The 15,039-nt window shown below is 31.5% G+C and overlaps 1 long non-coding RNA gene across 10 annotated transcripts in view; it reads left to right on the forward strand.

Moving 5' to 3' along the window:
* Positions 1–15,039, forward strand: part of LOC118200087 (uncharacterized) — a 730,533-nt gene that overhangs the window by 266,848 nt on the left and 448,646 nt on the right. For 6 of the 10 annotated variants that reach the window (XR_015039757.1, XR_015039770.1, XR_015039753.1 and 3 more), the window contains exon 3: positions 11,141–11,233. The exons of the other annotated variants lie outside the window; for them this stretch is intronic. This is a non-coding gene — a long non-coding RNA (uncharacterized LOC118200087). The remainder of the gene's footprint in view (positions 1–11,140; positions 11,234–15,039) is intronic. 10 annotated transcript variants of the gene reach the window in all.

Here is a 15,039-nt window from a genome sequence, read left to right on the forward strand (position 1 = left end):
ATCTTAAATGAAACAAACAAGTTTTTAACTTTTATCAAGGAAGATATTTCTGAAAATACATTTAAAATGTTATCATATATTTCCAAGAAAATTAATGAACGTATCAAATCTCACTCAAAAGATTACAGAGGGCTTATTTTATGAGTACTTATTACGCAAGCATGTGATTTGTTACGCTCATTTCGCAACTAGAGAATAAATGTTACAATAGTATCTCGCTATAACTTATCTCTTTAGCGTTATTTTTGCCCAGATATTTTTCTGTTAGATTTTCGTAATATATCGGCTACGGGGCATTATTGCTACGGCTGTGCACAGAATTATAAATAAATATCATTTCAAAATTATGTTTGCAGTATCTGAAATTCAAAATTCAGCTAACTTCAAGTTTATATTTCCTGGAACATTTATAATAATATTTTATCAGGAAATTGCAATGGAACTCTTCCAGAATATTTGTTTGAATGATAGAAAAGGAAATGTTTATCTCTTACACTGAATTCTGTTCCAAAAATATTTATATTTTGAGTTCTTTCATATAAAACTATTGAAAAACTAAACGATAAACAACCTCAACTGCGAATAATTTCAATGAAACATTTTTACTTACTTTCTCCTTATAAGAAAAGCTTTTTCATGGCTATTTTTCCGTAATTAACTTATTTTTATCGTACCTGTTATATTACATATTTAGCTTTTCACCTGCTTTTACAAAGAAATATCTCAGGTATTTTGCAGATATTTCTAATTATAATTATGGATTTTGTTTGCATATTATGACATAAAGTACACATAAGCTATTTTTTCCTTTTTATAACGGAGAAATTTCTGGAGGATTCCTCAAAAGAAGCTAGCTCGTAGTTACGTTGCAAATGTGAAATTCCAACGGAAATTCCTTAAAAGAAAACTGTTTTAAAAAAATTGTGCAAAAGCTTAGATTACTAATTTGTATCTCCCTTATTAAGAAATTTTTAAACAACTTTCTTTTTCTCCAATGGCGGACTCTACCCGTTTATGGGCATTGACCACTTCTAAGGCCACAAGCGGTGGTCTCTTTATTAAACTAATGCTTAAATTAGTTTAGGTGAGTCACCGTTGCCCCCTTTGAAGGGGATGGATAAAGTACATCAATGCTTTCTCCGGGATTTGAGCCCGGGCTCTTCGATACGGTAGTCAGAATCATTAATCTATTTCCCGTCAGGGCGGCATACATTTATTTAACTAAAGCTAAATATATTTCGATAATAACTATGGAATTTTTACTGACTCTAATTCAGATACATTGGGTACTTTAATGGTTAATACGTTGGGCCCATGTATTTGTCCTTGAAATTTAAGCATTAGTTTTAGTCTAATGACCTACAAGCGGATGCCGTTAGAGAAACATTTCTGGTATATGTGAATCTCCGCCCCCCCTCCAAAAAAAACGGCGTTCAGAGTAGAAGTTGATGTCGTCGTATTTGGTAGACTGAACTAATTTGATTCCAGTTGTCCAATTCGTGAATGTGCACGGTGCCAAGCATTCAAACTTTTAAAACTCCAAAAGATAAAAACGTTTGCTAATGAAATTTTTCATTAGCCATTTTCTGAAATATGTGGTAGTCAGAACGGTTCACGTTCAGGTCATGTAGCAGATGTGGTGGCAACTCGATTTCTAATACCTTTTCATGTTTAATGAGTTCGATCACAGTGTGATTCACTTTCAGTTCCTCTATCAGAATACGGTTCTGAATTGTGTCAAGAAAATTTTCCAGTGTCTGAAACTAATGATTCAAAATGAACGTGGATTACAGTTTACAAATTTTACAAGGCACACAGCAGGAATCTTTAGAAAAAATTCCTCCTTTTAAGGACCGAGAAATCTCTAGTATCTTCCATTTCTCGAAATTACTGTAACGTATATACCAATTAAATACCGGTTAAAATTACATCTAAGGTTGGAGATAGTTACAGTTGCATACAAGGATCAACTACGTTCATCCAGTTACATTACCAATTAGTTATACAGGAACAGGACCGAAATGTCGCCAAATTTGGAGACAGAAACTACACGCCAAAACCTTCGCCAGTTCGGCGATATTTTGCCAAATTAGCAAGATAGCCATTTATTCAATGTTAAATAGACTTGCCCTTGTATTCTTATTTTTTCCGCAAAGCTTCGTCTATTTCAAACATTTCACGTTACATTATGCAGAAAAATGCTGCAATTTCAATAAAATTATTTACTTACATAAAAAGTTCGTAACACTATCGATTGATAACCTACAGCTATAATATGCAAAAAAGCATCATTTTCCTTAACTACATAATAACATTTTCAGAGAAGAAATAATTTAGATAAAAATACCTTCATAATGCTTTTGTACTCTTCGAGGCACCATATCGCAAAATATTTTATAGCCCAGATTATTTAAACACAGTTTAATGCAATTCCTTTAAAGCATTCCGTCGCTTTGAAACTTAGACAAGAAGTAAGCAGAATAATTCCTGTTTTCTTAGAATAAGATGTATACATTTGACAAATGCGTTTGCATAACCTAGTATTTTGTTTTAGGTTTAAAATCTGTAATATTTCAACATAAAAAAGCTCAAAATTAAACCGGTATATTACAAAATAAAAATACAATTGTAAGATGATGAACTACAATATAAAACGAAAGATTTTTGGCTTCGAGTAAATTACGGAAAGAAATAAAACATTTTTAATAAATGGTATTTCCCGCTTTTGATGAACAAAATTCATTTAATTAGCTTTTGATATTTTTAAATGTTTTTTTAAGAAATGCATTCGTATAAGGATTGCGTAAATTTTGCATATCAAAAATTCCACTTTTTTCTCGCAAGTAAAATGCCGTATTTAATAGACTGAACAAACAGTTATTCAAGTGGTGGCTAGAAACGTTCATTTTAAAGGCAGAAAACTTATGATGCTTAAATACGTCGAAAGGTTCACTAAAGAGAAAAGTGCCATTCTTCTGAAGAAAAAATGGTAGTCAAAAGGAGTCAAGTTTAAGCCGTATGACGGATGCGGTTGCAACTCCATATCACGAAGCTCTTGATGTTTAATTTGGATTCGATTACAGTATAATATTTTACAAAGTGCTTCTAAAACGGCGATCCTTAGGTCTTTGAAGATAAATATGCATTTTCACTTTTAATATCCTATTTAATAAACGTATTGGAATCACTTACATAATTTGTATGGTACTATTCATGGTATTTCAATATTTGACAAATGCGTTTGTAGAAAAATAAGCATCCTTTCTAAAGCACTGTAATTTGATTTACTAGTAAATATAGTTAGTATATCATCATATTTCGCAGTATTTTAAACTTAATCTGTGTATAATTTTTAAATATAAAATTCAGACATTTTACTGTTAATTATCTGAAAAATATTCAGATGTCTTTTAAAATTCAGATGTCATTTACTGTTTAAACAGATGTCACTGTTTAAAAATTTAAAAGGTCGAGCTGATGTACGGTAGAATTCCAAGTTTGTTTCTAAATTAAGTCAGATGTAAGCGCAGATTCTTCTACAATGAAGGGTGAAATATTTCATACAATGAAGTGAAGTATTGTACTTCATTGTATGAAAGCATTTTCCCATATTATCTTCCTTCCCAAGTCTGAGTCTGGTGTTCTTGCTTTGCATTTGCTAGTAATTGGGTGCCTGTGTTCTTCGAATACAATTTTTGCCTTTTATAGCAATTGCTTTTTCCACATTCATAGAACGCACCTGTTCTTCATTTGGAAACATACAGATTTGTACGTTACATATCCGCCTACACTCATTTCTAAGGCTTCTGCTTCGTTGTCATTTATGAGTTGTTTTCGGTCTGACAGTTTTACTTGTTTTGACTTACCCTGTCAAGTATCTTAGAAAAGAATGAGCAAAAAATTTCCATTTAACTTATTGCAATTTATTTGATCACTCGTGAAACGTATTTGCTTTATGAAACATTGATGAGGCAACAGGTGGCATTCTGACATGTATTCTTGATATGAGTTAGAAAAATGCGAGTGTAATCTGAAACTATTCGCTTAATTATTTTTTTTTATTTATTTTAGTATACTAGCTGTCTCAACATTATTTCATTTTCTGGAATTTTAATTCACGTAATAAGGAGAAGCTTTATTTCGCAATTATTCTAACAAACCCAACAAGCATAAATCTAATTAAAATTTATTAAAAATAGGACATTTCTAATACAATCCACAAAGCAGCTTTATTCTTGCAAAACTTCTGCTTGGCAATATACTTGTGATATTTCAATACTAATAAAGATTCGCTTAAATTAACACTTATTCTTGTTGGAAAGGTAATGATGCTTGTTCTTGTAGCTTTTTTTTATATAACTAGGTGGTAAAAATTTGATCAAAATATAACTTTGTGTCTTCATTTTTTGGATGACATGACTTTAAAGTTTTATAAAGATGTACTTTACCCCATCCAAATAACATTATTCAGAGCTTATATTTATTTTATCGCCATGTATTAAAAATAACGTACTATATATATTATCTGTGTACAATCTAATATTTCTTAAAACATTCACTAGAGATTTTTCGAGAAATTTCTCTCTTAGTATATTTTGTCTTATTTTAATTAATTTTTTCCTGAGATAAAGGCTCTTATTTTGTGTTATTTCTTGAAAAAGGCAAAACATATCGTTTGAAAATGGGTAATTCTTTCACATGAAATGAGTTTATATTCCTATATTAATCAGAATACAGACCTAGTATCGAATTTAGTTCTATTATTTTAAATAATTCATTGATTACAAATATTTGTAATTTTTTTAAATTAATAAATTAATGCTATAAATTTATAGTCAAAATAAATCGCCACTATTGATATATAATATCAATGTCTTTTATGGATCAAATTCCTAATGATAGAGTAAAACTCCAATCATTCGAAGACACTGAAGCTACAGCTTATTTGCGTAGACTAAAGCGGACCAGAAGTCTTGGACGTTTCTAGAAAGTCCATCTTTAAATGCAATATCAAACTTCAGGATATGTATCGAAAATTTAAGATGATATTTAATCGAAAATTCGGAAATAAGAGATAAGATGTTGAAATGTTGGTTCCACCCAAAATGTCTTTTGTTTATCCTACACTACATTATCCAAACTTTTATTTTTATTTAGTCTTTATGTACGCAAATATATTTTTGACTGGTTTAAGTTAACAACAGATACATATATTCAATGAATTAATGATAAGTTATGAGAAGCTTATATTTTCTCCCTCTTTTCCGCATGCCTTCGTGGCGTAATTTGAAGCACACTTGATGCAAATTAGGGAGGTCCAGGTTTGAGTCCCGGCGAGGGCAGTGCACATTTTTCAAACGCACTATTTCAGAAAACTTTATGTTTCTACAAATGGCTCCTGAACTAAAAGGTGGGGGACAACAATTCGTCCCCACCAGGATTTGGTGATTGAATCCCCTAACCCCAGTCATCCTTTAAAAGGGGGTATATAAGGTACTTTCACTCTCCTTCAAGTTTGCCTTCGTGGGGTAACGGTAGCACACTCGGCTCGTATTCGAGAGGTAGAGGGTTCGATTCCCCGCGAGAGCACTGCACATTTTCCCCCTCTCCTGCTTCAAACATGAACCTAATGACTCTACAAGCTTATACTCGTATGGGTTTTATGTTGCAAATATTCTGTGTAATCTACTACCAAGCTAAATGCAAAAAATTAAAAACAATTTCCAGTTTAAAATTGTGTTAAAAGCAACAAATAAGAGTAAAATAATTCTGAATATCCCAAAACATAAAGCAAAATACAGAGAGGAAGTTAAAAATATGAAAATTAAATTAAAAATTCGGATTTAGCCCCGCATGACTTCATTGTACGGCCGATATAATTACATGTATTTTGATGTCTTTCATTTAAACGTATTTCCTCGAATTATTATAATTAACATATTCCTTAAGGCAGGTTGAAAATGACATAAAAATTGCAAATTTTGAGATTAAATATCCTTGTCAGTGTCTAGCATACGGGAGACAAACTTTTTCTAAATTAATTTTTTCATAACGAATGTAACACTTTCCCAAATATAAGTATAGGAACAGGAGATTACATTAAAAATTAGATTTCTTTATTTGTCAAAAATTCGTTTTCTTTTTAAATTTGACATTGCCAAAACATGAATATTCATCATTTAAACTACTCGTACTTCTGTAATTGGAAGTGTATGACTACGACCAGCGATTGCGAAAATAAAGGTCGAGTACAAGCTTTTAAGCCGGGTCAGAGATTGTGCATATATATATATATACATTTGGTACTGCCGATTGCAATAAAAAAGAAGGTGCTAAGACTAGTAGTCCAATATACAGAATTTCAACATTCTACGTCTAATCATTTTTGAGTTTTGTGAGATACATACGTACGTACGTACGTACGTACAGATATCAGGAAAAATTGCCTTTTTAATTCCAGTTTTTAATCCATTTTTTTCTGAAAAAACAGTTTCTTGTTTTCTCCATGGAAAAGTCCCGAAAAAAATCGTCCAAATGGATTCGAGATTGGTCAAAATGGATATTTTTATCGAAAATATGATATCAGAAACTTTTCCGCCATTACAATGCTTTCTTTTCTTCGTAGAAGGGAAGTAGAAATTATTTTATTCCCAGTCCTTTCCAATAAGTTATATATTTCGAAATATTCATAACGTCATACAAGTGTTTAAAAAAGGTTTTTAATTAAAAACACATGAGCGGTAGCCCTCTTTCTTTAATTATCAATTTCCTGTCTTTTAAAAGTACTTCCAGTGCCTTAAATGGAACGAAACCGCCATAGCTCCCTTTCTGATGATCGCGGAAACAACCAAAAAATTATTTTGAAAAACTGAAGATGTAATCTTAAAAACAAGATTTTAATTTATTACATTCTGCTTTTATTTCTGATTAAGCTTTGAATTTCTTAAGCTGATAGGTAATTCTTGTATGGTAAATATTTAATTAAGTTATTAATTAAGATTTATAAGTTCGAGAAATGTAAACCCCACATTTTATGTAAACTTTCTTTCTTTATGAAAATTTAAACTTCTGTTTTTATTATGACTTAAAATGAAACTGAATTTTGAGATAACTCTGTAAGTCGCAGCTTTTCTCTTTAGATCTTAAAACCGAAGCATACGTATACCTCTGAAAATACGGCTTCGCTCTTATGTTAGGAAACATTTGAGGAAACCCTTGTTATAGAACGGCAACATGGTTTCATACTAGCCCGTTAATGGATATGTGTAAGCAATCTACGTATAACAATCTACGTATGCATCTATATTTGGATAACATAATTTTTATTTTGAATATTTATAAAATTAAGTTACTTACAATGCGGTTGTGCGCAGTTTAAAGTAATAACCTATTTATTTATACACACAAGATAAAATAAATTCCGGGAATACCTGAATTCTCTCACATCGAAATTTGAAACTAAGTCATGCCCATCACTTACACATATTGTGCTCCACGCGTTCAGTTGGTAGACTGCATTAATTACGTAACTGTAAGTTTGGAAGAAACTTAAAAAATAAATATAAGTAAATAAAATTTTAAAAAATAAAAAGTAAAAAAAAAATATATATATATATCTGAAAGGTTTCAGATTTTAAATTACGTCCAAAGGGGCTTTTGTTTAATGTTTTGTGTGTTACCTTTATTTATTACATATCATGTTCTCTGCGCTTAAACCATAAAATTCAGTTCAATAGCAATGTCGCAAACTAACGTTAAAATGAGCATGTCTTTAGAATTTCCGATACGCAGTCTCGTGCGCTGGAGATAAAAAAGGTTCCCCCCCCCCGTAGAGTGTTACCATTGTTCGCTTTGAAATTCTTCAGTTTTTTAATCAAAAAACAATTCCAAATTTTAAATTTGGTCTTCCAGATGCCCAAATTCGCAGTAGGATTGCGTCATTCAAAATTCGATGGCTCTATGTACCGTTGTTTTATTACAATGCGAGAAATATACATACATTTATGCATATTTTTTATTATTTAATTTCTTCAAATATAATGCAGGACTCTATCATTTGGTGGCAACAGTTTGAAAAGTTAAACGGATATTTATAGTGATTCAACGCAAAATTGCAAAACGAAAACAATAGTCCTTCAGGAACAAAGCCCCTTTGGACTATAGATATATTTAAAAAAAAAATAAATTAAAAAAAAAAAAAAAAATCTGAAATGTTTCAGATTTTAAATTAAATTACGTCCAATTTAAATTACGTCCAAAGGGGCGTTTTTTTAACGTTTTGAGTGTTACCTTTATTTATTAAATATCATGTTCTTTGCACTTAAACCATAAAATTCAGTTCAAGAGCAATATCGCAAAATAATGTTAAATTAAGCATATCTTTAGAATTTCCGATATACACAGTCTCGCGAGCTGGAGATAAAAGTATTTTTTTTTCTACATAACGTTGCCATTTCTCGCTTTTAAAGCATTGAGTTTGTAAATCAAAAATTCGTTAAAGTTTTACAAAATATAAAATCTATAATAAAACAAATTCCAAATTTGGGATTTCAGATGCCCATATTCGCAGTAGGATTTCGTCATTCAAAATTCGATGGCTCTATGTACCATTGTTTTATCACAATGCGAGAAATAGACAATCATTTATACAGATTTTTCATTATTTAATTTCTTCAAATATAATGCAGGACTCTAACATTTTGTGGCAACAGTTTGAAAAGTGAACCGACGTTTATGAGTCCGACGCAAAATCGCAAAACGAAAACAATAGTCCTTCAGGGACTAAGCCCCTTTGGACTAAAAACAAAATCTGAAATGTTTCAGATTTTAAATTACGTCCAAAGGGGCGTTTTTTAACATTTTGTGTGTTACCTTTCTTTATTAAATATCATGTTCCTCGCACTTAAACCATAAGATCCAGTGCAACAGCAATATCGCAAAATAGTTTTAAAACGAGCATATCTTTAGAATTTCCGATACAGAGACTCACGCGCTGGAGATAAAAATGTTTTTTCTGCACAACGTTGCCATTGCTCGCTTTGAAATCCTTGAGTTTGTTAATCAAAAATTCGTCAAAGTTTTAAAAAATAGGAAATCGATCATAAAACAAATTTCAAATTTCAAATTTGGTCTTTCACATGCTCATATTCGTTGGAGGATTACGTTATTCAAAATTCGATGACTCTATGTACCGTTGTTTTATCACAATACGAGAAATATACATACATTTATGCAGATTTTTCATTATTTAATTTCTTCAAATATAATGCAGGACTCTAACATTTTGTGGCAACAGTTTGAAAAGTGAACCGACATTTATGAGTCCGACGCAAAATGCCAAAACGAAACTAATAGTCCTTCGGGATTCAAATCCCTTTGGACTAATAAAAAATAAAAAAATAAATAAATAAATAAAAAACTGGAAGCTTACAGATTTTAGATTATTACGCCCAAAGGGCCGTTTTTCATTTATACACATATGCATATTTTGAAAGCCGTTTCGAGAGTATTTGGGCAAAGATCCCTTAAAATATTTTTAAAAACCATATCTTTAGAATTTCCGATAAACATTCTCACCCGCTGGAGATAAAAATATTTTGTTCCGTATAGTGTTGCCACTACTCGCTTTAAAATCGTGGAGTTTTTAAATCAAAAAATTTATCATGTTTTACAAAATATGAAATAGACAATAAACCAAATTCAAAATTCAAGATTCGGGCTTCCAAGTACCCATATTCGGGTGGAGAACTATGTCATTCAAAATTTGATGGCTCTAGCTACCGTCGTTTTTTCACATTGCAATAATCATACTCACATTCATTCAGATTCTTTAAAGCTTAATCTCTTTAAATGCAATAGAGAGCGACAATATTTGAGGACAACAATCTGAAAAGTAAAACGGACGTTTATAGTGAACCGACGCAAAATGTCGTTTCGAGAATAATAGTCCTTCTGGGCTAAAAAGAAGGAGGGGGGATGAGGTGTGTAATACTAATTAGCTTTTTTTTCCTAAATTATATTTCGATACCTAGCTATGTCTGATATTAAGAAAACAACTTTTAAAAGTTTATTTATTTATTTTTTGGAGATGAAAATACAAATTTTAAATCGTTTATTAAAGGAAGAAACGGCATTTCACGTAGCCAAATGATTGAATTAAAATGAGCTAATAGAGATTGTCATTAAAAATACATATATATTTTTTTTTAGGCCTTTCGGAACATATCCCTTTATTTTCTATTGGTTCCTTGTCTCGTATAACACTATTTCACATTACACGGTAAGAACCTATCCACGGTTATATAGTAGAGATGCATGCACAATTCGTAATATTCTTTGAATTCAACATTTAATATTTTAGTTCAACTTAATATTTAGTTCATTTGATAAAATTCACTTTTTGACCTTTAATGGATTAATTAGTTGACTATGGTAAAGTACATACGAATGGTATGTGGATCGAATTTGTGATGCAAAATGACACGTGGTGAAAAGGCTGATAATCCCATGCCCCCAGTTCATTCCCAGACAGCAGAACCCAAATTTGTTGTTTAAATTTAATAATTCGTGTAAATTTAATGATTCGGATTAATAATAACTTAAATTCGGACTTAAATCGTCCGTTAGTGATCTTATACAGAATTGGTGCGAAGATAAATAAAGATTTCAGAGAAAAATTAGACTTAATAATTTCATCATTGCTTTGATAAACTTTATATAATCATCAACAAGTTTCTTTAAACTTAGTTAATTTCTTCTATTAAAATGTTTACTTTAAATTAAGATTTCTTGTTTAATTACATGTCTCGAAACTATATTTTAAAAATATATATCAAACTAAATTTTAATGATATACTTTAAACAACTAACTTTCTTCTGAGCTCTTTACGCAATGTTAAAATCTTAATTAGACTTTAAAAATTCTACGTTTTAACAAATTTTGTATATCATTATTTGTTTTCTTTTTCAGCTATGCCGTTCACAACTTTTTGTTTGTAGCTACTTATTAATTTATTATTAGTACTGTGTGTTCATTTTTAAAGGAAGTAAGAGTGTTATGTGTAAAATAAATGTGCTAGCTGAAATAACATTAGATCATTTTCAATTTACTTTTGGTTAATTGAATTATATTTTCCTTTAGACAGCAGAAGAAGAAGGAACGTGAGCCATTCGACATAACTCGTGAAATGCAGTCAGTAATAACATGTGATGATACTTCAGACATTCGATACGTGTGAGTAAATTAACATATTTAATCAATTACGTGGTGCTGCCAAATTAATCAGTTTTAGCTTTTGAACAGTAAACCTAACATTATCAGTAAATGGTAATCACCAAATTACTTAGCTCAAAAAATGAGGTCAAAATTGTTGATGGAATGTTTGCGCTTTTTCAATGTAGGAAGCATCAGAGATATCCTTTCTTTTCTTCTTATTTCCTTGCACAAAGTAAAGGAAGGAAAGGAATCGCGAAAACTTTCGCGTATCATATTTCAACAAAAATATTTATATTGACCTATCTAGAGTTCATTTGAGCGATGTTTTTGCGTAACATCTGCACGTAAACAGAATAAAGAATAAAGAACAGAATAAAGAACACTTTCGTTTCAAAACGAATTGTAAAATGCACTTAAAATGGATTCAGAAGAGCCTCTTTTCGTGACGTCTGTACGTAAGTACGTATGTATCTCGCATAACCCAAAAACAAGTCAAAACATTGAAATGTTGTATATGGGATTGTTGTAAAATATAGTTGTGCGCCTCCCTTTTTGGTTGCAATCAACCTGACAAAACACACACATATATAAGATATAAAAAATGCGATAGCTGCTTTAAGAAGATAATTGGCGACTTCAAAATTAACGATTCTAGATTTTATGCTCTCTCCCTAAATTCATCTAGTCTCGCAAATTCGAGATCTTTTCATGTTACGTAACGCTTAATGCAGATACCTCTTGTCCGATCAAAATAATTGTAAACCGAAACTTTTTCAACTCGAATTGAAGCTTTTGACTTCCTCCCTTCTTCCTTTGAATTGCTGCGACTTTCGTTATGCTTTCCTCGTGGCAAGATGCTCTCATCCACGCTGTTGCTTACTTGCCTAAGAATGAAGGAGTTAGGTACTTTAATTTCTGGCATTCGAAGACGCTTTACTGTGTAGATGGAAGGATTAACGCATAAACCAAAAACTTTCACATATGGCCATTTCGAAACATAATTTTACTGTAGGATAATTCACATGAGATCGCCTTTCTGCAGATAAGATATTTTTCAGTTCTAGTTGAATACAATAATTTCCATGTACACGGGTTTTAAAGTACGACATCATCTTAGGCAAGTAAGCAGCAGCGTGGATGAGAAGTGTCTTGCCAAGAGAAAAGCGTAGGCGAAAAAGCTCGCAGCAATTGAAAGGAAGAAGAGAGCGAGTCAAAAGTTTCAGTTCAAGTTAAAACTTTTTGATTTACAATTATTTTGATTGGAGAAGAAGTATCTGCATTAAGCGTTACGCAACGTGGAAGCATCTCGAATTTGGGAGAACAGATGAATTTAGGGTGAGAGCATAAAATCTAGAATCGTTAATTTTGAGGTCGCCAATTATTTTCTTAAAGCACTAATCGTATTTTATTATGTCTTTATATATATATATATATAAAATCTGAACTCATATGTGTATATATATATATATAAAATCTTAACTCATATGTGTATATATATATATATATATGAGTTCAGATTTGTTATTCTTATATGTTGATAAATTGTGGATTTTTGCTTTAAAAAAGTGATTGAATGATGTTGTTCTCATGTTCCTGTTATAGTTTTTATGTCTTTAGTTAATCTGCATGCAATAGTTGTAGAATTATCAAAAATTCAAAAGTTGTTTTAAAAGTGCTACTAAGCACAATGAAGACCCCATTTGTTTAAATTTGAAACTGTTAGTAGAAGAGTGAATTAAATCAGTTTCTGTGCCAACTGTAGTGTCTTTTTAGCCGAGTTTGACCAAATATAATCTTCCAGTTCTGTGCACCGAAAAATCTGGCTTCCTACCCGCTGGCAAAATCGCTTGTATTGTACAGAAACTCTAAATTCAATTGTGAAAAAATTGTTTTTCTAACTTTTTTTAACTGTATTTCGTGTTTTATGTTTTTTTTTTTTTTTTTTTTTTGTGTGTGTGTGTGTGTGTGTGTGTGTGCGTGTGTGCTTTTTACTTTTTAATGAAGATGTTTTAAGTTTTTATGTATTTTTGCGCTGCCATTAAGTGAGAACTGAACTGATTGAATGAGAAATATATCTCTAATGAAACTCGAGGAGATAAGGTTGAGTGAAGGACAAAAAAAAAATGTTATAATTTAATAGGTCGTCGTAGTCATATGGTGTCCACATCAGATTTTTTTTATATTACAACGATTAAACTTCCTAATCAGTGAGTGAATATAATAAAGCAGTCAAGATGGTTTGGAATCCAACGTTGAAAAACTTCTGGGAAGATATAGTGAGGTTAATATAGAATTCATTTTAAATAGGCAATACGATATACATAAAGATAAACATTTCGTCATATAAAACTAGTTTAGCTTTTCGTTAGTTTGATTCCCCCTTTGTTTTACTACACTACTACCCAGAGATTAAAACAAGGTTGGAAATTCATTTTTGATGTTTTTATAATTTTGAACCATATTTGTTTCTTTTTATAATCTTAATGCTACTGTCAGCTGAATATCACAAGATACGTTTAAGTACTGCCCAAATTTTAAATGTGTTAATTTACAGCATAGCTCGAAACTTTTAAAACACTACTGTAAAAAACGCACGATGAAACCATCGTGCTATAGAGAACAGAGAAGAACTATTTTAACATTTCAGGTACTTTGCTAAATTTATTTAATCTAATGACTGCATGTAGAGATGTGTCCTGTTTCTTGTCACTTCTATTAAAGAAATTTCTGAACTGATCTTTCTGCTCTTGGCTTAATAGCAAAGAAAACAGAAACCCTCAGTTCTACTTAAACAGCCTGACATTGCACCTTTCAGCTTAGCTTTAGCTCCCAGAGAAATCTTCTGAACTCATTAAGTGACGGATGTATTTCCCCAAACAAACACTTTTACCATTATCATTTATTAGTCAGCTTTCCTTGATGGGAGCCATTGATAAATGGAAACTGAGCTTCGACAGCATTGCTAACAATAGTAAAAGATAACAAATAAATGAAGCAATCCTTAAAATGAATTCCTTCTTTTATTTTATCTTACTTCATTCTCTGGTGCAGTGATTTGGACATCATCCGAAATCGGAAGTTCCGGGAGGCATCCGTCTTCCAGTCTCATTCTTTTAAAGTGGATGTCGACTCCTGATGAAGACTTTGACTAATTTGTCGCCTTCTTGGGTCGGTGCCCGATGACAAACTCATCGATCATCGTTCTTCATCGTTACAAGAGAGCGCGTCTCATCGATTCGACACTTTGAGCCGGAATTTGGATGTGGGCGGTATCTCCCTTATCCTGTCCTTTTTTTTTTCCTATTAGCGTTATTCACTAAGTGTCACACTTCTGTCACCAGGCGTCCATTCAAATTCCTTTCGAAATTCTGAGTAGGAACTGAATGATGTGATACACCGATGTTGTGGATTGGATGCGAAAGCTTTGTAAAGCAATAACTCATAATGTCGCCGTATCAGTTCACAACTGTTTACTTAATATGATTCATCAAGAAAATCTGATCTTAAATTAAACAGCATTTATGATGAGTTTATACACGAGGTAAATCAGTTTCCCAGCCTTCAGCAGAAACTCATACGGAAGTCTTGCAAATATAATTAAATGAAGTATGTTTGAATTTAAACATAATATACTGGTAGAAAGTTTATTTGAAAACATTCTTGCTGCACAAATTTCAGACATCAAATTATTATTCTGTAACAAATCTTCTTGGCATTCAGCCAAAGAATTTAAATTTATTCCGCGTTTGAATCTCAAGAGAAACTGAGCTGGCACAAAATTGCGCTTTTAATAACTAATTTAATGAGATACCTGGTGATGTTGC

This window comes from Stegodyphus dumicola, chromosome 1 (genome assembly GCF_044657685.1).
Source record: "Stegodyphus dumicola isolate Sdum_Otavi_A_Nest chromosome 1, ASM4465768v1".
Classification (NCBI taxonomy): Eukaryota; Metazoa; Arthropoda; class Arachnida; order Araneae; family Eresidae; genus Stegodyphus; species Stegodyphus dumicola.